At 45.5% G+C, this 27,536-nt stretch overlaps 1 long non-coding RNA gene across 2 annotated transcripts; it reads right to left on the minus strand.

The window, feature by feature from the left end:
- Window positions 1-4,750: 4,750 nt before the first annotated feature.
- Window positions 4,751-25,729, minus strand: LOC307218131. 2 transcript variants are annotated; one of them, XR_013839807.1, is made up of 5 exons: window positions 25,652-25,729; window positions 23,273-23,363; window positions 20,815-20,885; window positions 20,006-20,124; window positions 4,751-4,826 (listed from the first exon to the last, which is right to left on the minus strand). It is a non-coding gene; the product is annotated as an uncharacterized lncRNA (long non-coding RNA). The 2 variants fall into 2 exon arrangements; XR_013839806.1 differs by lacking the exon at window positions 20,815-20,885.
- Between the last annotated feature and the right edge of the window lie 1,807 nt (window positions 25,730-27,536).

Consider the following 27,536-nt stretch of genomic DNA (forward strand, 5'->3'; position numbering starts at 1 on the left):
TGAGGAGCTGGAGATGGCATTTATAACTGGTCCCACTGGTGTGAGACATGCAGGACACAGGATTGGGCATATCTTCTGCGATGATTTCTTCTTCCTCAACCCCTGTTGGGTTTCTTAGCACAAGCCACTTGATTCTCAGCCCCAAATACAAAACTAAACAAAGCTTGCACATATTAAGAACCCAAGATGAGCTTGCTGGATCAGCCAAAGGCCTGTCTAGTCCAGTGTCCTGTTCCCACAGTGGCTGGTCAAATGCGGATTGGAAGCCTGCAATTAGGATTCAAATACAAGAGATTTTGCTCACTTCAGATACCCAGCCACCCGTATTCAGAAGCATTCTTGCCTCCAACAATGTAGGCCCCTATTCCCCTCTCAGGCCTACAATTCCCAAAGTCCTCTGGGAAGAGGGATTGGCTGTGAAACCAGACTGGAAACTGTGGCTCTGGGAGTGGAGCTCTGTGAACTCTCAGCACCCATGACAAACTACAGCTCCCACAATTCCTCAGAGGAAGTCATAATTCTTTAAACTGACATCACAGTGCTTTAGAGGTGTGGTGTGAATGTGGCCACACACAAAATTCAGTCTTGGGGTGCCCTTTAGTTGTTAGGTATGAAGATGCAACTCACTGCAGATCAATGGCAGAGCAAAAGAAAGCTGTCAACAGGTTTATTTATATATCTGTTTTAACATGCACCGTAGGTTGGCTTGATGTTGCAGACGATCACATGGCCCAGTGCGGGAGGGGAGGATAATAAATTATATCCCCACTTTATTTTTTGTTACAGGAAACCTTGTGGGATTTTTCAGCAAGCTGGAGCTCTTATCTGCCTCTGGGCAACAGCATTATCAAGCGTTCATTTTTGCTCCCCAGCAGGATAGATGGCCTGCAACATACGATAACCTCTGCTTATGAAACATACTACAGAAATTGCGGATAATAGCTCAGCTTAAAGGGGGAAAGCAGCAAGCAAAGTGCTCAGCTTTTCGGTCTCCGAGGAGGATTAAAGGCACAATCCCCCTGGGTACATGCGACACAAATACATGCCGTGCAGACTCTATGCAAAGCATAGCCGTGCAACCCATGTGTCCGTCAAACAGCAGCAGTGTTTGAAACCTGCAGCAAGGGACTAAACTGTTGCACAATGCTCAGATTGTTTGCGGAGGGGGTGGCAAAGAAAGAAGTCTGGCCTGTGGGCTGCTGATGGGGTCACAGTGGGTAGGATCTATGCATAGGCACTGTTGCAGGAATTTATGTACCGTATTTTTTGCTCTATAACTCATTTTTTCCCTCCTAAAAAGTAAGGGAAAATGTGTGTGCGTCTTATGGAGCGAATGCAGGCTGCGCAGCTATCCCAGAAGCCAGAACAGCAAGAGGGATTGCTGCTTTCACTGCACAGCGATCCCTCTTGCTGTTCTGGCTTCTGAGATTCAGAATATTTTTTTTCTTGTTTTCCTCCGCCAAAAACTAGGTGCGTCTTGTGGTCTGGTGTGTCTTATAGAGTGAAAAATATGGTGAATGTAGGGGGTTGTTGCTCCTCCAGCAGATACCATACACACACACCCCGACTACCAAAATCAACACAATCACTTCTGCAAATGTCCCCACAAAACACTTCATCACAGTTTTTCCTTTCTCTATTCAAAGCGCTTCTGCTGCACATTACAGTTCACTGATAAATGTCTTCTTCTTCAGCGATCACTCATAGCCGACTAAGATTGCCTTCCATCAACACAGTTTTAACAATGAGTCCATAAATGACTGTGGAGGCCAATTCTGGATCCACATGTCCTACCACAGTGGGGACAATGGTTCCCGAGCAGGAGTTGATCACGGTGTGGATTTGCCAAGAATGTCTTCCTCTTAGCACGTTTCTCCCTTGCGTTCTGAGTTTGAGCATCTTCAATGTCCATGACACCTTTGGTAAAGACTGTTCTCCAACTGGAGTGCTCACAGGCCAGTGTTTCCCAGTTGTCAGTGTTTATACTACATTTTTTTAGATTTGCCTTGAGACAGTCTTTAAACCTCTTTTGTTGACCACCAGCATTACGCTTTCCATAGAGTAGCTGCTTTGGAAGACAATAATCAGGCATCTGCACAACATAACCAGTCCAACGAAGTTGATGTTGAAGAATCATTGCTTCAATACTGGTGATATTTGCTTCATCCAGTACACTGATATTAATTCGCCTGTCTACCCAAGTGATGTGTAAGATTTTCGGAGAAACTGTTGATGGAATCTTTCGAGAAGTTGGAGATGGTGTTTGTAAGTGGTCCATGTTTCAGAAGCATACAGTAAGGTTGGTAGTACAATAGCTTTGTAAACAAGCATTTTGGTTTCCCTGCAATTGTAAATGTATATATAGAGATGTACAGAGATATATATAGAATGTATATTGATAAATGTATCTATGTAATGGCTCACTGGGAAAACTTTAGAAAGTCATATAAAATCGTTCCAGTATGGATTTGCACCATTCCAACTTTGTTCTGGAAAGTAATGGCTACAAAGGTGGGGGGGGGGAGTCTGGGATGCAGGCAGCCATGATCCACGAAACCTGGGATCATGTACACAGCAGCCTTGTAATGGTTCTAGGGGTTGCTCGTGCTTAAAATCGGCGCCACACCTGGCTGGGCTGCCTGAGTGAACCCTTTCTGTCCGGACAGCCACTCACCCGTGGTTGTCTCAATCGCTGGAAGAATCCGTCAGTGGGCGTTTCTTGAACTTCTTCCAGCAAAGAAGCTCTTTGACGCCTAGTCTCTGCCTACTCTCCCTGCGCGGAAGCCTTCTGCGCAGGGAGGGTGTGGGCAGCGGAGGACCCGTGCTCTCCCCGCTGGTCTCCGGCGAGGAGTCATGGAGCCACCTCGCCAATTCCCTCATCTGCCCCCCTTCTCCACTGGTGCTACGCTGATTTCCTTCCCCAGAAGATGGGCTGCTTCTCTCCCTCCCGGGACGCTCTCCGGAATCCCTCTGGAGCCCTCCCTCTCCCTCTGGCTCCAATGGCAGTTCCCTGACAAGCCTCTTGCACAAGAGATAATCACTGGCACCCTGGCAGATGGGTGCCAGATGGGCAGTCATCCCAGGAATGGATTACGGTAGGTTCTCAATCAGGACAAAGGAGTGTGATTACCTGACTGGGAAACCCAGGAACTTGTAAACAACAACAACAAAAGAAATGATAGTGCACCCTGGAATGCCACCATGGGCACAAGCTAACTAGAAAGGCTCTTGAGTGACAGGTCTAGGGCATTGTGAAGGGTGCAAACTGGTGTCCAGGCTACCCACAAAGTAACTGTTGGTGCCATTTGCAGTGCAGGAGGGATGGGAAAAAAGAAGGATCATGAGCTACTCCCAGAAGCAGTTCAGATAGGGCAAAGCTGCACTGTGTCCCTTACTAGGATGGAGATAATGAGATATGGGGCTGTGTGGATGCACTAGCAAGAGTGCTGGATGGACTCCACAGATACGATCTCCACTTGCCTGCGGCGCCCCCACCTTTCTCTCTCAGTGCAGGGCAGCAACACCACTGTCAGGAAGTGAATGCTGTAGCTTCACCCCATTGAATGAGCCGCTTCTGGCTGCAGCTACTGCAAATGGTGATTCCCCACCTCCTAGAAACTGTTTGAACTGTGCTTAACTTTGACACTGCCTGGCTCTGTGGCACCAAAAGCAAGCAGTTTAGCTTAAGTGATGTTGCACACTCTGCCTAATGCAAGAGCCGGCCCCAACTGCATCACACTGAGACTCAATTGCATTTGTTGAGCAGGAGGTTCTCTCAAGAAGGCCAAAAGTTCCCTCGTAAAACTAAGCCAGGCCTTGGTGGTTGTTGACGGTCTCTTATAGCACAAGACATCTGCCAGGTTTTATTTTACACAACCAGAAACCACCGCCATCGAAACAACTTCTTCTCATGCACACACACCAACCCACGGTGCTCAATTTCCTACCCCTTAATTACTCCTACAGGTCTAATTATTTGCATTTCACACACGCTCCTGTCTTAGGGTGCAGACAGTTGGAAGGAGATAGAATTCACCCTTGTTCTCATCTCCTTGCTAAGAGTAGGTAATTATCTTTGCATTCCTGGAGGAATGTTACAATAAATATGGCTGTCATTTTTCATTACTGCACAGTGAACAAAGAAAGTGAAGAGAACAAAAGAGAATGTGATTATGCTAACCTGTGTATGGGAGCGCGTGTTTGCTGGGGATAGTGATGAAGGGGGCTTTATTGCTATTATTTATTTGGTACACAAAGGACTGGGCAGCTGTGTTGCAAACAATCACTGATACATTGGTTGTTGTTTTTTAAAAAAAGAAGAAGTCATCATCATCATTATTCAAATATATATATATATGAGAAACCCTGCAGATTTAAGACCAGAGTTTAGGTTGACTTGAGCTACACAAAACTGAGTAACTGGAAGCTAAGCTGTGCCCTGTATATAAGTAATGTTGTTGTGTGATGTCACAAATTGTGCTTGCTCACAACTTATGCATCATGCACAGATGTTTTTTCTTGGTCTTTAAGGTCAAAAATGGAGATGATGGAGTGTCTGTTGTACTGGTCCTGTACTGCCTTATGAAGTATCCGAGTCTTACTATGTTTCTAAAGCAGGGATGTCCCACAGGTCGACTGTGGGATCCTGATCACCACCCCCCTCAAAAAACGCTCAACAACTTTGGTCAATCCAATGGGTAGATCATTGCCAGGTTTATTATAGTGGGAGTAGATCTCAGTCTCTTGGAAGTTGGACATGCCTATGCTAGAGGAATCTTCCTGGGAGTTTACCCATGCCTTTGCTGGTCACAGATCTGGTTTTAGATCTGAAAGCCCAAGGAAAAGTGGAGGTGTATATTCAAGGTGTAATTCAGCAAAATTTGTGACTTTACACATTGGGTTAAACCACAGAGCCTAGGACTTGCCAATCAGAAGGTTGGCAGTTCGAATCCCTGCGATGGGCTGAGCTCCCGTTGCCAACCTAGCAGTTCGAAAGCACACCAGTGCAAGTAGATAAATAGGTACCGCTCCGGTGGGAAGATAAACGGCGTTTCCATGCGCTGCTCTGGTTTGCCAGAAGCGACTTAGCCATGCTGGACACATGACTCGGAAGCTGTATGCCAGCTCCCTCGGCCAATAAAACGATATGAATGCCGCAACCCCAGAGTCGGTCACGACTGACCTAATGGTCAGGGGTCCCTTTACCTTTACCTTTAATGACCACAGGACACAACCATTAAGGCAACACCCTCTGGGAGTTGTAGTTTATTAAGGGTTCTGAGAGTTGTTAGGAGGCCCCTATTTGCTGAGCAACAATTCCCAGAGTGGTTTAACTATCAATCCCACTTCACAAGGAACTTTGAGAATTGTAGCTCTGAGCTGGGTACGAATGGGTCTTCCTCAGCACCCTTAACAAACTACAACCTGCAGAATTCTTTTGGGGGGAGCTGTAAGTGTTTAAAGTGGTATAAATGTGCTTTAAACGTATGCTGTGAATGAGGCCTTTGTGTCATGTGTTAGGATATGTGGGCTAGGAAGAGAGTAGCTAAAGTGAGAGAGTTGTGGGTGGGAGAGGATGAGCAGCAAAGGAAGGGTTAAGCACCTTCTCACATTCAAACACTGGTGGCACCAGAAACAGATTGGGTGGGTGAGGGGTTGGCACAGAAGGGGCAAAATATATTTCTAGGTGAGGGAGTTGTACCCCACATGTTAAGGGGTGCTTACTGCCCACCCACTTCTGGTCGCTGCCTGTGGGATATTTACAATGCAGTCAAACCAACAATGCATGTTTACTAGATAGGCACATGAGAGGAGCCGAATATCACAGAGTTTTCCTGACAGTTTGCTAGAGAGAACTCTGTGAGAGACACTCTCACTGTGCCCTAAGAGGGGGAGGGCATAGCCATATATATTCTCCTTACCTGCCCGGGCACATGCTCTTTTGCATCTCTCTTACCTCTTCATCTCAACACTCAAGCCAGAAACGTGAGAATAATCTGCCTGTCTGAGCTCCATTGCTCGAACACCATCTTAAACTAGACTTAACCAGGTCTTTGTAACTGAATGGCAATTTATGCCTCTGCCTGGACAAAGCAGCTGCATCTTTTATTTTTACTCTGAGTAAATGTTACCTTTTACAAGACTGTTTGTTGTGATTATTGTTTTAAGGGGGAGAAAAAGGGGAAATACCAGTCTGCCTTATATCATCCTAGATTACTTACACTAAAAGGCTAAAACTAGCCTCTCTAAGCTTCCTCTTAAGCAGCGAAGGGATGCATTCTGCTGAACTCCCAAACACGAGGAAGTAAGAATAATAACTAGCAAATATATCATCTCCCAACATCTATCAACATCCCTATGCCGCTTGACATGTCAGAAGAAGAAGCCAGCTCAACGTATTTCCAGTGTGCCAGTGTGGGAAGAACGCTGGCAGACAGCACTGGGAACGTCTACCACTTCCTGGGTTCACAGTGAACTTGTCTGACACATACGATTCAGTTAGTTTACCTTGGTAGGGTATTACTTTCTTATCTCCTTACATTAATTGATTCTACATCCCTTAATAGCTCAATAGCTTATCAGGCTCTTCCACTCAGTAGACCTGCCGAATGTCTGGAGGCAATTAGAGTGTCATTTTCAGTAATAACAAGTTTCCTTGAGAAGTTCCTGATGAGCCGGCTTTATTGCTCAGATTATAAACTGAAGCTCTGTCCTGTTATGAACACAGGTACAAATTGAAATGACTTCTCGAGAGCAATGGAAATCTCCCTGTTCTAACCTTGGAAAGGGGATTTCAGGCTTTTACATCGAGGGCAGCCTCTTGCCTTGCCATTCCCAGTGGCCACCAGACTCTCCACTTCATATCATTGCATAGTCCGCTTCCAATTTTCTGTCAGGTGAATGTCATTTACAACCCTGGAGTTTCTGCGACAAAGTGCCTAGCTGTGTTCATTCCGTTCGTTTCTACCTCAAGGGTACCGGGGCTCAACATCACAGTGTAATTATTATCGCCCTTGTTCGTGGTTGCCAATTGCATGGTTAAGTGTGAAGTCGGGGATATAAATACCCTGCCTTCAAATTCGCATGTTCAGTTGGCCAGCTGAGAACTAGCAGCTTTAAAAAGGAAAAAGGAAATAATTCTAATTATTTACTCTGCGACAGGCTTCGTTTCCACCTCTCCCCCTTTTGCTGGAAGTGAACAGCACCGAGGTATTTGGATCCAATCAAACCAGATTTCTGATCTCAGCATGGGGGAGCAAAGAAAGAGGTAGAGAGAAGGTTTACAAGCCCTTTATTGGGATATAGACAAGATTAATGTGTTGGGAAAGCAGAGACATCACCTTGCCAACAAAGGTCCGTATAGTTAAAGCTATGGTTTTCCCAGTAATGATGTATGGAAGTGAGAGCTGGACCATAAAGAAGGCTGATCGCCGAAGAATGGATGCTTTTGAATTATGGTGCTGGAGGAGACTCTTGAGAGTCCCATGGACTGCAAGAAGGTCAAATCTATCCATTCTGAAGGAAATCAGCCCTGAGTGCTCACTGGAAGGACAGATCGTGAAGCTGAGGCTCCAATACTTTGGCCACCTCATGAGAAGAGAAGACTCCCTGGAAAAGACCCTGATGTTGGGAAAGATGGAGGGCACAAGGAGAAGGGGACGACAGAGGACGAGATGGTTGGACAGTGTTCTCGAAGCTACCAGCGTGAGTTTGACCAAACTGTGGGAGGCAGTGGAAGACAGGAGTGCCTGGCATGCTCTGGTCCATGGGGTCACAAAGAGTCGGACACGACTAAATGACTAAACAACAACAACAACAAATGTGTTGGGAGAGCAGGCAACAGTGTATTTTAAAATATTTTGTTGCGGTTACTTTTTAATAAAAAGTACAAGAGTATCGGTGCAGATCAAACATCTTCATCTTCTCCCCATCCCCAACCAAAGGTGATTTGTGCTTCTGGTATTTGCATATGCATTGACCCACCTAATTGTTTATAACAAGTCACTTAGGTATAGAAGTAATTGAGTTTGGTCAGGAGTTTTGTTGCTGCTGAGGAATAATCACAAGTGGTCTGAAATTGTCTCGGCAAGACTTCTGAAACCTCCTTGAAACCTGAGAAGTTTCACATCTTCCCTACTAGGTTATATATAGTAAGGAGGTCCTTGTTAGTCTGTGCAGCTGCAAATGAGTGAGAAATTAGAAGGGTAGAGGCCAGCCAAGAGGCAAAACTTCCCCACAGGAAAGACTAAAAGTGAAATACACAACAAGAATAAGCAACGGTTGCTTACCCATAGCTTAAAAGGGGAATTGCACAAATTCATAGGGAAGGTTTTATTACCCATGAGAACAACCAGTAGTATAGCTCTGAATATAAGTTGCTAGCAGGTTGGTAGGTAAACAATGGGAAAGGGTTGACCTGGGTGAGAGTTGTTGGGTGATAATCGTTGAAGACAAGATTCTGGACTAAATTGGGGGGGGGGGATTGCCAACCTTCTCGGCCCTGTGGGGATCTTTGGGAATTTTAGCAAGTGTTGGAGGTGCCACTTACAAAATGGCTGCCCTTGGGTGTGGCGTAACACAAAATGGCTGCCACATCTAAATGAGCAGAAGGGACAGGAGCACAAATGGTGAAGACATGTCTGGGAATCTCTTTAAAATGGCATCGGGGAGGATTTCTGCTGAATCGGAAAAGCCAGACATACGGTAAGTTGGAGTATTTTTTTTAAAAAAAAAAATCAAAGAAAAGCTCCAAAACAAATTTTTTGGAGAGGAGATGGAAAAGGGCACCTACACCAGCCACTGCTGTGCTCACTCACAGAGAAAAGAAGCTATTGGATCTCTCCTCTGTTCAGAAGGGAAGGTGGTAACCAATCCTGGTATACAAGGTAACTATCTGGTGCCTCCCAGCCCATCTCTGCATCCAGCCAGTCCATGACAACCTACAACGTAGTGCGTCTAGCCATTCAATTGGAGCCAGCAGGGCACTGCCACTTATGGAGAGCAATTGGGATCCACCAATGGTGTCAATTACATTGGCACTGGATTTCAGCCTGTAGGTTTCCACACATGTCCTTTCCATTTATGTATTTTTAATCTTTTGTTGGAAGCCGCCCAGAGTGGCTGGGGAAACCCAGCCAGATGGGCGGGGTAGAAATAATAAATTATTATTATTATATTATTATTATTATTATTATTATTATTCACATGAACATGTTAATCAAAAGTTGAGTTCCTTCTTCACCAACAAAAATTGCAGTATTACTTCCAATCAGACTAGGAAGGCTGGGCCAACACTCTTTGGGTCTTCACATGCGCACAAAATCTAGTAAAGTATTATCACATGCAAATACCAAATCTGATGATTTAAAGTAGTCTCCCTCACCTACAAAACCAATTTCAGCTTAAGCAATAATTTGCTCCAGCTCTGACGATAATTGATGGATTGCTTAATAGCGGCCATTTTCCACTGTAAGGAGAGAATCATACAGTACAGTGGACGCTTGGGTTGCAAACGTGATCTGTGGAGGAGGCACGTTTGCAACCCACATTGTTCACAACCCGCAGCGCCACGTCTGGGCACACGCAGGTTGCGATTCGGTGCTTCTGAACATGCACAAAGCGCGATTTAGTGCTTCTGCGCATGGGCGACCGCCAAAACCCAAAAGTAACCCGTTCCAGTACTTCCGGGTTTCAGCACGTCCGTAACCCAAAAAAACACAACCTGAAGCACCTGTAACCCAAGGTATGGCTTTATTACATCAATAGCAAGTAGCACACAGGTCAGTTACTACATTATTTTTGTTGGGTTGTTGGGACCTGCCATGAATGATTAACCAATGAGTTTAAAAAATAAATAAATGGAATTCAGTTAGTATTGAATGCTGCAAAGCTGGTGTCAAAAGCTTGGCTTCTTCACCAATTTGCAAGGTAGTTCCAACACACTGGGTTCTCTCTCCCTTTTTAACGAACAGCTCAAGTTTACTTATTTAATTTCATTGTCACCTTTTCATTCTCAGCTGATTTTCTTACCAAATCTGTGCTTTGCATTCATCTCCTCCACACACACACTCCCCATAAAAGAGATGTCTTGTTTTCCTGTCCTCCCCATCACCCCCACCCTTGGATGCAGCTGCTTCTCCTGATGGTGTTATCTTGCGGGCTGCCAGATAAATGTTTCCCATCCATTTTTATTTATTTTATCGACATTTTCCCTCTTCCCATCCATCCAAGGGCATTTAACATTCTGCCAAAGAAAAGACGTAGAAATCAGACTCATATACACCTGCATGTGCGTGTGTATCGCGATAATTTACAACATTTAAATAGTTTAATATCAGTCTTGTTCCTGTCGGCACAAATATTAAAATACGAGTCTCAGGAACAGAACATTTTGTGCACAAGAGAACTTCCTTCCTTCCTCTTCCTGTTCATTTTCATCAGAAATGCATATAGACTTCAGAACCAAACTGGAAATTGGGCATAAATTGCACAGTGTAGTGAATTGGAGACTTCCTGTCTTAACTGTGGCTAACCACAAAAAGGATCAAAGGACCTTTATCTTGGCTTATTAAGATGAGGTATGATCAACCAGACCAGTCAGAGGCGCTATCATAATGGTCTTGTTTTGTTCTAATAATAATAATTTTGATATTTACCATATTTTTCGCTCCATAAGACGCACCTGACCATAAGACACATCTAGTTTTTAGAGGAAAACAAGAAAAAAAAAATTCTGAACGAAACAGTGGATGTATGATTTCCATGCTGTGGCCACAAACATGTGATTTGACGGTGAGTTTGGGGGAGCACAATGCAAAAATCCTGAGTATCCATGTGGATCTGTGCTTTGTAACCACATTTTTGCACCATTGTGGCTGCACAAAACAGTGTATTTTTTTTTGGTGCAGGCTGAGGATCCATGGGCTTTTACCTCCCCACTCCCAGGCAGGCTCCTTTATTGCTAGCATCCCTTATCTCCCTCCCCGATCACTTGCCCCGATCAGCTGCTTCCTTTCAACACCCTCTTCCCTTTTTCAGAAAAAAAGAAGCATGATCTGCTTTTCACCCCTGGGCAATTCAGCTCTGGGGACCACACATTCGCTCCATAAGATGCACAGACATTTCCCCTTACTTTTTAGGAAGAAAAAAGTGCGTCTTATGGAGCGAAAGATACGGTACACCCCACCCACCTTGTCAGGCATGCTAGTCAATTTTGGTGCTGAATTGCCTGTTCCCAAGTCTAGAAAAGTCCTTGCTACAGCTCCTCCTGTTGAGTGGAGGAGCTATTGCAACAAGACTTTTCTGAGTCACTCTTTGGCACTGATCCACTTGGACACTAGTGTCGTGAATTCTTCAGGTACAAGCCCAGCATACATGATAACAGGTGTTAATGAACTCCTCTTAGTCCACAGGTAATTAGGATACCTGTTCAACCTCTCATAAGGCAAGAATATACATGGATTCCTACTGTAGCTTTACTGTAAAGAGTCCTCTCTCTCTGTCTGTCTGTCTCTCTCTCTCTCTGTGTGTGTGTGTGTGTTTAAAGTGCCCATATAGTTTATCTCATGTTTGCTAAATATTTAAATTGAACTCAAACAGTGTGACCACAATATCCAGCGTTTAAAATTGTTTTAGAATGCAGTTAGCTCTTGACTTCTTGTTAAAAGATTAGGAAGCGATGATATATATATATTTTTAATTTCAAGAGGGCAGTGGCGGGGGGGGGGGGGAGGAGTGAAATGTGTGTAAGTGCTAATAAATTGCTATTAAACAGTATTAATCCCTCCTGCTTGAACAGAGATAATGTCAGCTATTGGTACTTAACCACACAATTTATTGCAACTGCCTTATCTTGGGTTAGTGCTTTTTCATTCACACATAAACTTGAGATTTTGTTCCGAGCCATTTTTTTAATGGAGTCCTTCAATTTTTTAAAATAAATAAATAAATCCAAACCTTAATTTCTTCTTTCCTCATCTCCTGCTGGGCTTTGCATTAAAGTTTAATTTGGCTGAGATTCCTTTTTAAAAAAATCATTTCTGTTTAACGCTTTGCAGATTTTCTGTCACCAAACTGCCCTTCCTTTTGCACAAAAGCCTGAGGAGTGGTAATCACCAGCTCTTTCCTGTGCTTGCAGTAAATGTCAGGTTTTATTCACCTGGATTTTGGGAGGGGGGTTGATGGGAAAGGATATACTTGCACTCCTCTTGGCAAGACAAATTAATCAGCCTGTCTTTAAGAACTGCTGGCACAAAGAGTTCCCACACTAGCACTTTCTTGGTGAACAGGAAACAGGACATGTTGCAATGTGAGGAGTTAGGACCACAGTGGGTACTGCACCTGGGACTAAAAGGTAAAGGTAAAGGTACCCCTGACCATTAGGTCCAGTCGTGACCGACTCTGGGGTTGCAGCGCTCATCTCGCTCTATGGGCTGAGGGAGCCGGCGTTTGTCCTCAGACAGCTTCCGGGTCATGTGGCCAGCATGACCAAACCGCTTCTGGCGAACCAGAGCAGCGCACGGAAACACCGTTTACCTTCCCGCCAGAGTGGTACCCATTTATCCACTTGCACTTTGATGTGCTTTCGAACTGCTAGGTTGGCAGGAGCTGGGACCGAGCAACGGGAGCTCACCCCGTCGCGGGGATTCGAACCGCCGACCTTCTGATCAGCAAGTCCTAGGCTCTGTGGTTTAACCCACAGCGCCACCCGTGTCTGCACCTGGGACTACCTGTGGCCTATCTGTTAAAGATTCAGCCATCACCTGGTTCAATAAATTGTCAATAGCTCCAACTACAATCTGGCCCCATGATGGAGCCCTCGCAAGACCTCTTCACCACAAGCAATCAGCACTCTTATTCTTTAAATAGGCTGTTTTATTAAGATATTCCACAGATCCTGTTTGGGTGCAAGATTTGAGGTAGAAATGATTTCATAAACAAATGAATCTAGGTCAGGGTATCTTTGCGGTTTTGCCTTAAGAGATGCCATCCATATTGAGAAATGGTTTCTCCAGCAGGTCTTAGCAGGCTGTCAATCACACAACTAACTTCCAGCTTTCTCTGTACATGTGAGAGAAAGAGGCTTATTTCCATATCTTAATTAAAATTTCTATTAATCCCATCTGAGGCTTTGTAACTTCAGGATGCATGCACAGAAAATAAAAGCATTATTATTTCCGATAAACACTTGAGGCAGATTATTCCATAGGGTTTACCATGTCTTGTGTTGATGAACAGCAGTGACAAATCTGTGTTACAGGACAAGAGTTTAGAAAGCAGAAATTGTGTGTGTGTGTGTGCATTTGCATGTGCGCAAGAGTCTGCAAAACTTAACTCACGTGCACCACAGTTTGGTCAGCTATGCCGGATTGCACACTGATGTGCACAGTGGGTACATGTTGGCAGCGAATGCGCATCAGAGAAGGAGATGGAAGAGAAATGTATGGCGTCTTGTGTTTGGTTGTCCTCTAGCATCAAAATGTCCAGAGCCAGCCCTGGATTCTGTGGATGCAGGGACATGGCTGGCACGCTCTGTTTTTGGACCCATTGCCCACAGGGCACAACCAGCAGAAGAGAAACATTCCTGGACTTTGGAAAAAGAATTCTGCAACATTCTATGGGCCCTCATCTGCCCTTCCAGGGAACATAAGTGTGATGACCTGGAATTCAGACTCAGAGGCTGAACCTGAGGAATCCCAGCCTGCACAGGATTCCCCGCCTCCAGAACCAGCTGAGCCTGGGCTGGGGCTTGAGCCTGAAGGGTCCTCACCTGTGCTGGATCCTCAGGTGCAGGTACCAGCTGAGTCTGCTCTGGCCCCTGAAGTGATGGAGGACCTATTGCCTGCAGGTGCTCCACTCTCAGCCCCGTCAGGGGAAGCTGAGGTTGCCTCTGGGTCTGGTAACCCTCCAGCCTCTCCTGAGCTGCAGAGGCTCAGGGCTGAGAGGCAGAGGGAACTAAGTTCCTGCAGGAGGAGTGCTCGCCTCCAGGCCAGGAGAGGCGAGTCACCTGTGGACCGGAGCCGCCCTTTGCCTCGGGGCAGATAAAAGCAGGCCAGTCCAGTCCCAAGTTGCAGCAGCAACGTTGTTGCTAGCCTGTTCCTGCCTGCACCCTGTCCTGCTCTTCTGCCAGAGTTCCTGACCGTACCCGACTCCCTGCCTTGGACCCAGCTACAGCTTTGACGGACAGACTCCATACCGCACCATCGACCTCGGACTGGACTCGGACCTCGCCTCTCAGTTAGCCCCAGGACCAGCACAATAAGGTTCCTCCCTCAATCAGGGGAGGAGGAAGGGGGCAGTGGGGACGGTCCGCCCCGGGTGTCACCACTGAGGGCGGGTGACAAAATGCCAGGCGGCATTCACTGCGGGGCCAGAAGTGCGACCAAGCCATGCTCCTCTCCTGGGAGTGGCGCAGTGGCTTGGGTGCCCGCAAGCTCTGCACTGCCCCAAATGGTCCGCCTGCCGCCTCTCCCTCAGCTGTAGGGCGGCTGAGTGGGAAGAGGCAGGCAGACTCCTCGGAGGCTAGCCCCGCCCCCACGGGCAGCTGGCCCCGCCCCTGGGTGCAGGTCACACACGCCACCCCTGGCATCCAATCAGCTTGCTCCACCGCTGCCATCAATGACTGATGGCATAGCCCTGTTTTCTTCAAGATATTTTGGGGGAAAGTCACTCAGATTTTTAAAGGATCAATGTTGAGCTGAGGGTACATGTCTTAAAGGGACTGATGTCCCCCAATTCAAATAGCACAGGTGTCACCAACCTTTTTGGGTCTCTAAGCATAATTACATATTCGATAAAGCATTGTGAGCTTTAAATGAATTATAAAAAGAAGCCGTCCCCCACTGCAGTCCAGCACACAGGGAAACCTATTCTATTGGATAATTTCAGGACAGGGTACCAGGTGCACCCATAAGTGCTATACTAGCAACCTCTAAAGCAGCATAACAGGAATGAATAAAGATTTATTTATAAACCAAATATTTTATTTTTATGATAGGTGTGAGTGAGTGTGTGTGTGTGTGTGTGTGTGTGTGAATGAATGCATGTATGTATGTCTATGTGTAAGGTACATCTCCAGCTCATAAATGTGAGGAATGTGGGCCATAGAATCCAATGCACAGCAGCAAAGCAACTCCGTTATTAAGTCTGTAATTGCCAATAATTAATTTGCTAATTGCATGCAACTAATCTGTGTCCTTTTGTTTTATATCAATTAACAGAGTAATTTTTTTAAAAAGCAATCTACTTAATAGTTCCTCACTGGCAGACCTAGCCCAGCAGAGCTAATGAAACAGGGCAGCCCCTTTAACTAACCTCATTAGGATCCCTCCTTTTGTTGAACATCCTGGAAGAAATAGTTAATTCTGCTGCAGGAGAGCCTTTGATGTTAAGAGTGCTAATGAGGGGACTGAGTTGCTCTGATGATGTTTGTTTAGAAGGCTGTTTTGCTAGTCGCAGTGGAATCCAGTAGTTTTTTCCCCCTCTCCTCTCTATTTCTGAAATCTTGGTACAACCAGATTAATTCCCTCCACCCTCCATCAAGGCATTACAGAGCACTGCATAGCTGACGTGGTCACTAATCCATTATATATCTTCAGGTTTTATGGGGAAAGCAGTTTTGAACCCACCAGCCATCCCCGAGGGGTGTTCCAAATTCCCCCTGCCCCCAGCAGTATGTGGAGGGGAGAACTCAACTCTTCTTTATGTCTCACAAGTAGTATCATTTTGTTACTGTGCTGTTAGTTGCTGTTTAGTCGTTTAGTCGTGTCCGACTCTTCGTGACCCCATGGACCAGAGCACGCCAGGCACTCCTGTCTTCCACTGCCTCCTGTAGTTTGGTCAAACTCACGCGAGTAGCTTCGAGAACACTGTCCAACCATCTCGCCCTCTGTCATCCCCTTCTCCTTGTGCCCTCCATCTTTCCCAACATCTGGGTCTTTTCCAGGGAGTCTTCTCTTCTCATGAGGTGGCCAAAGTATAGGAGCCTCAGCTTCAGGATCTGTTAGTTACTTGTTACCAAAGGTCTCCAAGTGACCAAAAACTCATTTAAAAACAGTAGAGCATCACAACTGTCAGCTGGATCAGACCAATGGCCCATTTAGTCACAGTAGCCAAGCAGATGCCTGTGAGAAACCAAGGAGCAGAACACAAGCACAAAAGCCCTCTCCCCTCCCTGTCGCGAATTCTTCGCGGCGCTTTAGCAGAAATGCTCAGAGCTCCAGGTTCTTCAGTGCAGTATATTTATTGTGAGCTATATAGAAGAGAAAAAGAGTGTGGATTTGATATCTCACTTTATCACTACTCTAAGGAGTCTCAAAGCAGCTAACCATCTCCTTTCCCTTCCTCCCCCACAACAAACACTCTGTGAGGTGAGTGGGGCTGAGAGACTTCAGAGAAGTGTGACTGGCCCAAGGTCACCCAGCAGTTGCATGTGGAGGAGCGGGGAAGCGAACCCGGTTCACCAGATTACAAGTCTACTGCTCTTAACCACTACACCACACTGGCTCTCTACAAGCTATAATACACGAACAGTTCATACAGTCAAACAGAGCACCTGGCTGCACCTTAAGCTAAATAGGAAGACCTCTATCTCTCTCTCTGTCTGACCACACTCCTCTACACCACCACCTTTACTGCTGGACAGGTTTCCCTTTTAAACCAATGGCAGCCAATCAACTGACAGCACATTACTGCTGAGTCTTTCTGACCCAGCACTTGCATAGAAAGTATTGCAGGCTGCTTGCATCAGCCAGTTGCATCAGCTAGCAAACTCAAGCCTGCAGACTTACTATCTCACACAGCATTCTGTGATCCCGACACTCCCATGGTTTCAAACAACTAGGAGTCACTGACAGCCCTCTCTTCCTCCATGAATTTGTCCGATCCTCTTTTAAAGCCATCCGAGTTGGTGACCATCACTGTCTCCTGGGGGAGCGAGTTCCACACATCCTGTGTGAAGAAGAACTATCTTTTATCTGTCCTAAATCTTCCAACATTCAGCTTCATTGTGTTATAAGAGGAGAAAAAAATTCTCTCTATCCACTTTCTCCATGCTACGCATAATCTTATAGACGCCTATCCTATTGCTTCTTACTCACCTTTTGTCTAAACTAAAAAGTCCCAAACACTGCAACCTTTCTTTATATTAATGCCATTGGCTAAACAGCATTTCCCTCTCTTTTAAACAGCACCCTTGCTTATTGCCTTGCCTGCCATTTATCATACTGGAGTTGGCGTGGCTGCCTATCAACGGCCATACAAACTGCAGGGTGACGACTGTTGGTTTCTGCTCTCTTCACTGTGCAGCGAAGTGCTTGTCACGAGACAGGTGTTTACATTCCACAGACAGCATTGCTGTTGGGTTTCTCATGGGAAAGGGAGACTGGATGTGACGTACACTGGTTTCCTGCTTTTCACTGTTTTCTCAGTGATTCTCTCCGTGCTTCAGAGGAGGAGAGAGGATGCCTTTTCTGCTCCGGCAGAGGCAAGATGTTTTTCTGTAATCTACCAGCTTTGAAATGTAAATAAAGCAATATAGAGTATGTGCACGTATTCCTCATCATTCCGCTGTGCACTTGGGACACTGCAATATCAACATTTTTATGTATATAGGAGGAAAGCAGTTTGAAAGCACAAAGTGCAAGTAGATAAATAGGTACCACTCCAGCGGGAAGGTAAACGGTGTTTCCATGCGCTGCTTTGGTTCACCAGAAATGGCTTAGTCATGCTGGCCACATGACCCAGAAGCTGTACACCAGATCCCTCAGCCAGCAAAACGAGATGAGCGCCGCAACCCCAGAGTCATCCGCGACTGGACCAAATGGTCAGGGGTCCCTTTAACTTTACCATCAAAACAAATAAACCTCCGTAACAGGAAGCTTTGGCAGCACAATAGTAACATTAGTAACGCTAGTTACTACTTCCATCTGGAGTAATTCTTGCAGACAGGGATGGCCCTAGGACATTCTGCTTCCTGGGAATGAAGGGACGGCTCTCCATGCTCCATATACAAAGAACAACTAGATGGGCAGTTTAGCCTTACTTCATTGTTGCAAATGGGGCAATGTCCTCTACAGCACGTGCAGGGGCAGCCTAGCTTTGAGGGTACACCACATGGCACACATAGCTCTGTCCTTCAGCTCCTTCTCTGTGCACCCTGCCCCTCAGCATCTGCTGCCTGTGGTAGATACCTCACTCTGCCCAATGGTAGGACTGGTCTTGCACTGTGATTGTTTGTCAGCTACAGGACTTCCTCTAGGGCTCAGCCAAAGTTGTGTCCTGGCAATAGCCTATCCTTCACTTCCAACAATACCTCTTGGTTCTTTGGGTGGAGGGTAGAGAAAGATGTGCAACTGTGCATAGACAGCAGCCTAACATACAAAGGCAAAAATTGCATTCCTTGCTCTGCCCAGTTTTGCCTGTGGCTCCACCCTCCACTGGAATATGGCCCCCAGAAAGCAAGGTGGCCCTTGGGCTGGAACAGGTCCCCAGGCCCTGTGTTACCGAGTACAAGAAGAAAGCAGCCCCAAGCAACTTATAATATAAACCTTGGCACAGGGAGGGAGCAGGGAACAGAGGAAGGAGAAGGGAATAGGTGGGCTAAAAATGCGACTGGGAAGCAATCTATGATTGTTTGGGGTGCATATGCTTAGACTTGGTTACAGGCTGAGGTAGAGTCATATGGCCTGACAACTAGGAGGTTGTGCCAATAACAGCTTTCTTAATGAGTTTTTAATGAGTTCCTCGGTGAGCTGGCAACTTTCTGGCTCATGGCCAATGCTCCTAACCACTACTCCACACACAGCAAATTAGTCAAACCCTCCCAGTGAGAACTGAGACCAAATTTGCATGATGATCATTACTACTGATGGCAATCAAGATCTTTTGTCAATTTCTTGACACCTAGTTCCACCCCTAAAAAGATCTTGTCCTCTAATCAGCAGTGGCTAGCTCAGACTAAAGGTCACCATTTCAATTTCCCATGGTGCCTCTGAGACAAGCTATATGTGAGGCATTGTGGGAAAATAAAAACGGTGTCTCCTAGCTTCCTGATACTTATTGGAGCAACTACCACTACTGGAAGGGTAGATGGAAAAAAAGGGCAGTGCTCCTATACCTTTAATAGTGAGAAATTATACCTGCTGAAATTCTCTCTTCTACATTACTATTAAAGGTGCAGTAGCTCTGTCCTTTTTCCCCCTCTTCCTTTTTTTTTGGGGGGGGGAGATATTATATTGGAAGGGGCCAGAGATGTAGGATTGGAATCACCAGGTGACACTTCGTTGATGATCTCCTCAAACCTGCAACTTGCCATGCTAATTCTCATGGAGAGGTAATCCTGTGACTTAACTGTGTTGCTTCATACTTTCAAGACAGTGTCCCCGAGTCCTTTTTCCATGGGGAGTTATTGAAATCTGCTTGGAAAAATTCCTTCCACATAGAAAACTAGCTTGTTAGAGAGTTGCCTAGCCTATATTTCTATATGCAGGGAGAAGCATTCATGTGCTGTGTTTCCATGTGCTGGGAGAAGTAACTGCCTGTGTAAAAGGAAAGAACTCAACAGTCCCCACAACTCAACAGTCCCTCACAACTATTCAAAGCCTCAACTTCCATCTGCAACAGAATCCCGAAAATTGCACATGCGTAGCTGCGAAATGCAGGGATGACTTTTTGCATCTTTTTGTACCTCCCAGATGCACGCTCCCCACCCTGTGCTTTGATGATCTGGCAGCAGATCTTCTTGCAGATGGAGTAGCTGCTGCTGCATCCTTCACACAACATCAAAGTCCTGCAGCCTCTCATCCGCTCCCTGCTAAGCAGCTGATGGGCAGGAGAGGACCCAGAGGACCTGGCAAAACCCTGCTGTCAGCTGGAGTTCCTTACTCCTGATGTACAACGTAAGTGGAATGCTCTTGCTGGAGTGCCTTAAAAAAATTAAACAGCAATGGTATTTTGTAAACAAGTAACCAGGCACAAAATACAGGGAGAGATAGAAAGGATAACTCACAGGGTTCCCGGTGCATTCAGTATTCAATATATATGTCACATTTGCTGTGACCTCACTTCTTACAAGCTTCTCTTGGCTTTTGTTGTGATGTTCCGGGGGAGGTCTATTCCCGCTGTGCTCTGCAGAAAGTGTGATAAAAGCAAAATAAACTGGGATATCAACCCTCTCTCTTTCTCAGCCTCCCTCCCTCATTCTCTCTTTCTCATGCACACAAAACATACACTTCCAAGATGGATAGATTAGTCATATTTTCCTCCGCCAGCAGTTTATGCGCTAAGGTTAAATGAACTGAGCGGAGGGTATGGTAGTGACATCACACAAAAAAGAGGAGATGTATCATGGGGGGAAACAAGAGCACAGATCTGCATAAAAACTGAATAATTTAGTCCATTTTAGAAATAATTGCCCTAATTTAAATCGGACCACAGTAGAGCTTAGCGATGATGATGAAGAAGAGTTTGGATTTGATATCCCACTTTATCACTACCCTAAGGAGTCTCAAAGTGGCTAACAATCTCCTTTCCCTTCCTCCCCCACAACAAACACTCTGTGAGGTGAATGAGGCTGAGAGACTTCAGGGAAGTGTGACTAGCCCAAGGTCACCCAGCAGCTGCATGTGGAGGAGCAGGGAAGCGAACCCGGTTCACCAGATTACGAGTCCACCGCTCTTAACCACTACACACTGGCTCACTGTGACCAGGTACTGTTGATGGGCAACATCAAGTTGTACTTTGACCTGTTCCAGCCCTTCCCACCCCAGTCTCCCTTTAGCTTTAAACCAGACATCGGCTGCCCTTCAACAAGAGCACCCTCATCCACAGAGTAGGAGACACAGCAACCCTAGCAGAGGCAGGCTGGTGTGGCCAGACAGGGTGGTCATCTGGAAAATCAGAAATCATTTGTCAAGTTGAGAAAAACATGCAAGTGTGGAAGTGTGCATCCTTCTCTTCTGAAGGAGCGTCTCCACCCCCATCGTTCAGACCAGACACTGAGGTCCAGCTCTGAGGACCTTCTGGCAGTTCCCTCACTGCAAGAAGTGAGGTTACAGGGAACCAGGCAGAGGGCCTTCTTGGTAGTGGCGCCCACCCTGTGGCACGCCCTCCCATCAGATGTCAACTATCTGACTTTTAAAAGACATCTGAAGGTAGCCCTGTTTAGGGAAGTTTTAAATGTTTGATGTTTATCATGTTTTTAAAATTCTGTTGGGAGCCGCCCAGAGTGGCTGGAGAAACCCAGCCAGATGGGTGAGGTATAAATAAATTATTATTATTATTATTATTATTATTATTATTATTATTCCATGGCCGCCTCTAGTCAAGCAGATTTCTCAAATAATACGATACCCTGCAAAACATGTTCAATATAGATGAAAATGGAGTGTAGATCAGAGGTGGAAGAAACTGTTCTCTCGATTTCTCATTTTTCCAGCCTTAAGTTCTGTTCTCCACATCTCTTTGTGATGGTGAAATAATTGAAGTCCTCATGAAAATTCACCAGCATATTAGTGCAAATGACTCCTAACATACACATTCTTTGCTATGATATTGCCTAACATACACATTTTTTGCACATCCATTTCATTTATTTTTACGTTCTCTTCGCAAACATTTTTGCATGTTATTTTCACAAACATTTTTATGCATGCTTTATCACAGTATGTGGTGCTTTATCCCCCATGTTACTTGACTGGAGAGCTGCATTGCAAAATTCAGAGAAGTGTGAATTTCAAAGGATAGCCGCGTTTCGGTTTGTGCATTGTTTCTGAATTCAGGGAAGTGTGAATGGGGCATCTTCACCTTTAAATGTGAACTGAATCTGACTTCTCCCCCATTCGCGGCAGAGAGGGTGGTTGGAAGAGTCTGGATTTGCCTAGAAGCAGGTGCAAGGGGCCGAATCGCAGCTCCAGCTCTGATCGTTTCTTCTCCCCCCTCCTGCCAGGCAGCATGTCAAGGAGCAGCTGAGATAAATTGCAACGCCTCCCACTCTCCTGGCCCATTTCTTTCTTATGAATGTGTAATGTATGCTAATGAATTCCTCACTTTGGGGGCATATGGTTAAGACATATAGATAGAGCCTAATCTTAGGAGGAGGAAGAAAGGGGTTTCCATGCTACAAGCTGGGGGTGGGCAGGGAAGGAGAGAGGGAGGGGTGTGTACTGGGTGGTGCCAAATAGACATTTGGGCCAGTGGGAGCAACACTGGTTAGTCTCGATATTTACCGTATTTATTTATTTTGGAGGAAAGGAAGAGGAGGAAAGCGCATGACTGTTTTATCTATGGGGGGGGTGTGGAATGAGAGAGAGAGAAAAAAAATGTATTGCAAAGTTATGGAATAGAGGCAAAGATATTGTTAAATAGAAAAGAGAGGAGGCATAAATTATTTGATTGATTGATTGATTGATTGATTGATTGATTTTTATTGATTAAATTTATATCCCACCCTTCTTCCCAAAGGAGCCCAGGGCAGCACCAGAAAGTCTCCAAGGTGCCCCACCCCCAAGAAAGCATATTAAACTCCCTCCTGACCCCTTCCATACTGCCTCTGTCTCTGGAGGTGGTACATAGCCATCGTGACTAGTAGCCACTGGTGATAGCCTTCATCTCCCATGAATCTGGTCCAAACTGGTCCAAGTTGAAAGCCAACACTACATCTTGTGGCAGCACACACAGACACAGAACAAAAGAACATAGAAATCAAGGGTCATCTCCTGCCCACTGCAACACATCGTTCCTGGTCTCTGTGTTGATCAGAGCCACAGCGGAAAAGAACCTTGCAAGCATGTCCCTGGAGTTCTAGACCAAGGAAGTTCTCCCATCTTAAAGGTCTACCTCTTCTTCTCAAAGGCAAGAGTAGTTTTCCACAGGCAAGAGCTGGAGGCATGGAGCCACTCTCCTTGCAGTTTGAAATAAAACAGGGAAGCCTACAGAGACAAGAGTCCCCTGCACATCACAACATCCCCAAAGGTCTTTCCCTCTTGTCCGTTGAGTTTCAAAACAAAAGGCCTGCAGGCATTTGGAGAATACTAAAAAGAAGGCTGTATTTCTCTCTCTCTCTCTCTCTCTCTCTCTCTCTCTCTCTCTCTCTCTCTCTCTGTCAGATAAAGCCCAGTGATGGAGCCCCCTTATCCCAGCTGTGCTGCGCTCTGTGGCTGGTACATCATAATGACATGAAAATGAGACTGAGTGACACTGTTATTAACCTTTGTTACCTCAATAAATCACAGCAAACAGCAGCAATTACTCTGGTTTTCTGACAAATACTACTTACACAGCAGATCTTTCCCTTGTTCTCGGCTCTGACGCGCTCTGTCTTTTAACAACTGGAAGTGGAGCCACGCAGCTGCACACATATCAATTTGCTGAAAAGCAATGGCAATAATTGAGTGCTCTTTCATAATGGCCCATAACAGACTTTCGTACAGTTCTTCTCTCGCCGCATAGTCAACGGGTGGGTGGGGACAGGCGATGGAATTCCTGCAGTGCAAAGCACTGGCAGAACAGTGGTAAGATACACCCGTCAGCACCGCTTGATGGGGAAGTGATCTCCATGCAGGTGCCATAGAAATGGGGAGAGCCCTCAGCTCAGCTGTGCATCCCAGTTAAAAGGCTCTCAGGCATTAGGGCATGGGCTTTGGCTTAGCAGTAGGGCATCTGTTTTTGCACACAGAAGGTTCCAAGTTCAATCCTCATTATCTCCAGGTAGGTCAGGAGAGTCCTCTGCCTGAAACCTGGGAGAGCTGTTGCCTGTCTGTCTGTCTGATTATTATTAGTATTATTATTATTATTTGTATACTTGCTGTCCTATACCTGTAGATCTCAGGGTGGTTCACAACATAAAATCACAATATAAAAGTGAAATATACTCGGAGTCGAGTGTGGATTTCATGCTCTTTATTCAGCTCAGAGTAGTGAGGAATGGAAGTTCCCCCAGAATGTCTGCTTTATATACATTATTTACACAATGGGCCCCATGTGATTGGCTAATTCTGGGATTCTCCTGTAGGCCAATCAGGTTGTGGATTCACTTCCACCCGGAGTTGGATTGGGTGGCTCCTGCGGACCAGTCAGACTGCTGCATTCTGGATCCTATTATTCTAGGACCAATCAGACTGCTGCATTCTAAATCCTATTGTTCTAGGACCAATCAGACTGCTGCATTTTGGATCCTATTCAACTCAGTACATAACAAAAAAAACACAAAATACATAATAAAAACCAAGACAACCCAATAATTCCCTCACCCACAACACATTTTTAAAAGGGCATCAGATGTCAATCAGCCAAAGGCCTGGTTGAAGAGGAACATTTTTTTCTGGCACCTAAAGGTGTATAATTAAGGTGCCAGGTGGACCTCCCTGGGGAGAGTATTTCACAAATGGGGAGCCGCTGCAGAGAAGGCCCCATTCTCGTGTTGCCACCCTCCAGACCTCTCATGGAGGAGACACACAAAGAAGAGCCTCAGATGATAATCACAGGGTCTGGGTAGGTTCTTGAGGTATTGCGGTCCTGAGCCATTTAAGGCTTTATAGGTCTATGCCAGCACTTTCCATGGGGCCTGGAAAGTATTTGGTAGCCAGTACAGTCGGAATAGAATCTGTGTAATGTGATCAAATTGTCTTACCCCAGTGAGAAACCTGGCTGCTAAATCCTGCACCAGCTAAAGTTTCCATACTGTCTTCAGAGGCATATAATATTTTACAGTAATCTGGGATGTTGTTGCCTATCAGTGTACAGAGCAAATTGGACCAGTGGTTTGACTCAATATTAGGCAGCTTTCTGTATTCTTAGAGAGAGCAAAGGCTACAAACATTTTTTCTGTAGGCAGTCTTCCAGAGAGGGCATTGTTTTTCATTCTGCTCTGTATTTGTTGTACAGTGGTACCTCGGGTTACAGATGCTTCAGATTACAGATACTTCAGGTTACAGACTCCGCTAACCCAGAAATAGTATCTCGGGTTAAGAACTTTGCTTCAGGATGAGAACAGAAATCACGCAGCAGCAGCGGGAGGCCCCATTAGCTCAAGTGGTACCTCAGGTTAAGAACAGTTTCAGGTTAAGAACGGACCTCCAGAACGAATGAAGTTCTTAACCCGAGATAACTGTATGCAGTGCTGTTTCCATTTCACTGCAGTTTGCCTTCCAGCAAAAACTATGTTACTTCTCTCACTGTCCGCTGTGGCAAAATTACATAGCTTACTGAACTGATGTAACTGATCATGTAAATTACCATGAGTATAGCCAGGGGTCAGGGGGGCAACTCTGCCTAAATCGAATAAATAAAAAAAATACAGTGGTGCCTCGCAAGACGAAAAGAATCCGTTCCGCGATTCTCTTCGTCTAGCGGTTTTTTCATCTTGCGAAGCAAGCCCATTGACGGCTTAGCGGCTTTTAGCGGCTTAGCGGATCAGCTGATAAGCGGCTTAGCGGCTTAGAAAAAGGGGGGACGGGAAAAAAAGTTGGAAAAACTCGCAAGACATTTTGTCTTGCGAAGCAAGCCCATAGGGAAATTCGTTTTGCGAAGCGCCTCCAAAACGGAAAACCCTTTCGTCTAGCGGGTTTTCCGTCTTGCGAGGCGTTCATCTTGCGGGGCACCACTGTACTTAACTGAAAGTAGAAATACTCAGAATATTTGAAAATGAAATGCTCACCAAGGTCACTTGGATAATTTTGTGGCACATTCTAGCAACGCAACTGTCAAGCCAACTAAGCGATAGACGTGGCTTCTGTGAACTCACCAATCGCGTCACAGGTAGCTCGGTTCTGGAAGAGGACAGGTGTACTTCCCCCCCCCCTCCATCATAGATCCTGGCTATGCCCACGTAAATTACATTGTCATTATGTTATTCCACCCCACTCACGTCAACACAAAGGAAATGCCATGCAAATGGGATGGAAATTTACTCAATTTGCAAACTGATCGTGTTCACTGGATTGATTTCCATTCAGGACATGGAATTGATAAGCGAGCATTGGCAGTTTCCACTCTCATTTCTGTTCCTATTGGAATTGTCTGGCATCCCGACATCCAGAGTACCTATTTATATAGTGTTTATCCTGATTTGCTTGCACAGGGGTTAAACTATGTCCAGTCTTTATTGAGTATTATATTGGATTTGTTTCCAGAACAGTTACAGTGGTACCTCAGGTTAAGAACTTAATTCGTTCCGGAGGTCCGTTCTTAACCTGAAACTGTTCTTAACCTGAGGTACCACTTGAGCTAATGGGGCCTCCCACTGCCGCCATGCGATTTCTGTTCTCATCCTGAAGCAAAGTTCTTAACCTGAGGTACTATTTCTGGGTTAGCGGAGTCTGTAACCTGAAGCATCTGTAACCTGAAGCATCTGTAACCCGAGGTACCACTGTATATGACAATGAGCATTCATCTTGATTTGCTTGTATATGCCTTCCCATTAATCATTCATTCCTCCTGCAGTTTTCAATGAATTTCTCATCACTTTCCTAACTGTGAAAAATTATTAAAAAGGAGGGGGGTTTTGTTGAGCTGGGGCAAACGAATACTTAAATTCCCCTGGCACCATTTTCTTTCCGCAAACATAAATTTCCAACCTGTGCTTGAACTTGTAAACAGAGCTACAAATCCCAGAGTTCTCTAGGAAGAGAGATTCCTTGTTAAACCACTCTGGAAATTGTAGCTCTGTGGGGTGGGGAGGGAGGGAGAGGAGTCTCCTAACAACTCTCTGCACCCTTAACAAACTACAGTTCCCATGATTCTTTTGGGGACACCATGACTGCTCAAAGTGGTATGATACCGCTTTAAATATCTCATGCAGATGGGGCCTAAAACTGTTCACCCTCTTCTCCCTCCTGTATTAGTTCAGCAATTTAAGAGTAATTATTCTGAAATGAGAAGCCCCTTCGACACCCTCTCAAAATATCCAATGTTTGTTTTTAAATTAAGTAACTGCTTGCAGCAGTCATTGTGTTATTGATGGATGTTGGGAGGAAAAGTGGCCTCTGTTGCAAACCCTCTTGAATCTAATTTGGGAGAGAAAAGCTTTGTCATACTCATCTCCCTGTGACTTATGTGTTCAGAGTTGACTTTATTTCCCCCCAATCTTATTAAGAACCTATTACACAATGAACAGGGCTGCAGAGGATGTAAGGTTAGGGGAAAGCCAAGCTTTATTGCTGACTGAGGAGGTATATACACAAAGGACAGAAAGAAGGAGAAGAAACCAAATGGACATAAATCACCCGGCTTGTCACCAATAAGTCCAAAAACCCTCCGAGAGTTATTTATTTTGCTGTCTCCCTTCAGCACAGAATCCAAATTATCATGGAGCCCGACAGCGGAAATGGAACTGGTGACTCACGTGGTCTTGATCTGAGCATGTGCATGACCAAAAGCCAGCAAAAACTTATCTTCTTGCTTAAAGGTAAAAGGTAAAAGGTAAAGGGACCCCTGACCATCAGGTCCAGTTGTGGCCGACTCTGGGGTTGTGGCGCTCATCTCGCTTTACTGGCCAAGGGAGCCGGCATACAGCTTCCGGGTCATGTGGCCAGCATGACTAA

This window comes from Podarcis cretensis (assembly GCF_951804945.1).
Source record: "Podarcis cretensis genome assembly, chromosome: 6".
Lineage (NCBI taxonomy): Eukaryota > Metazoa > Chordata > Lepidosauria > Squamata > Lacertidae > Podarcis > Podarcis cretensis.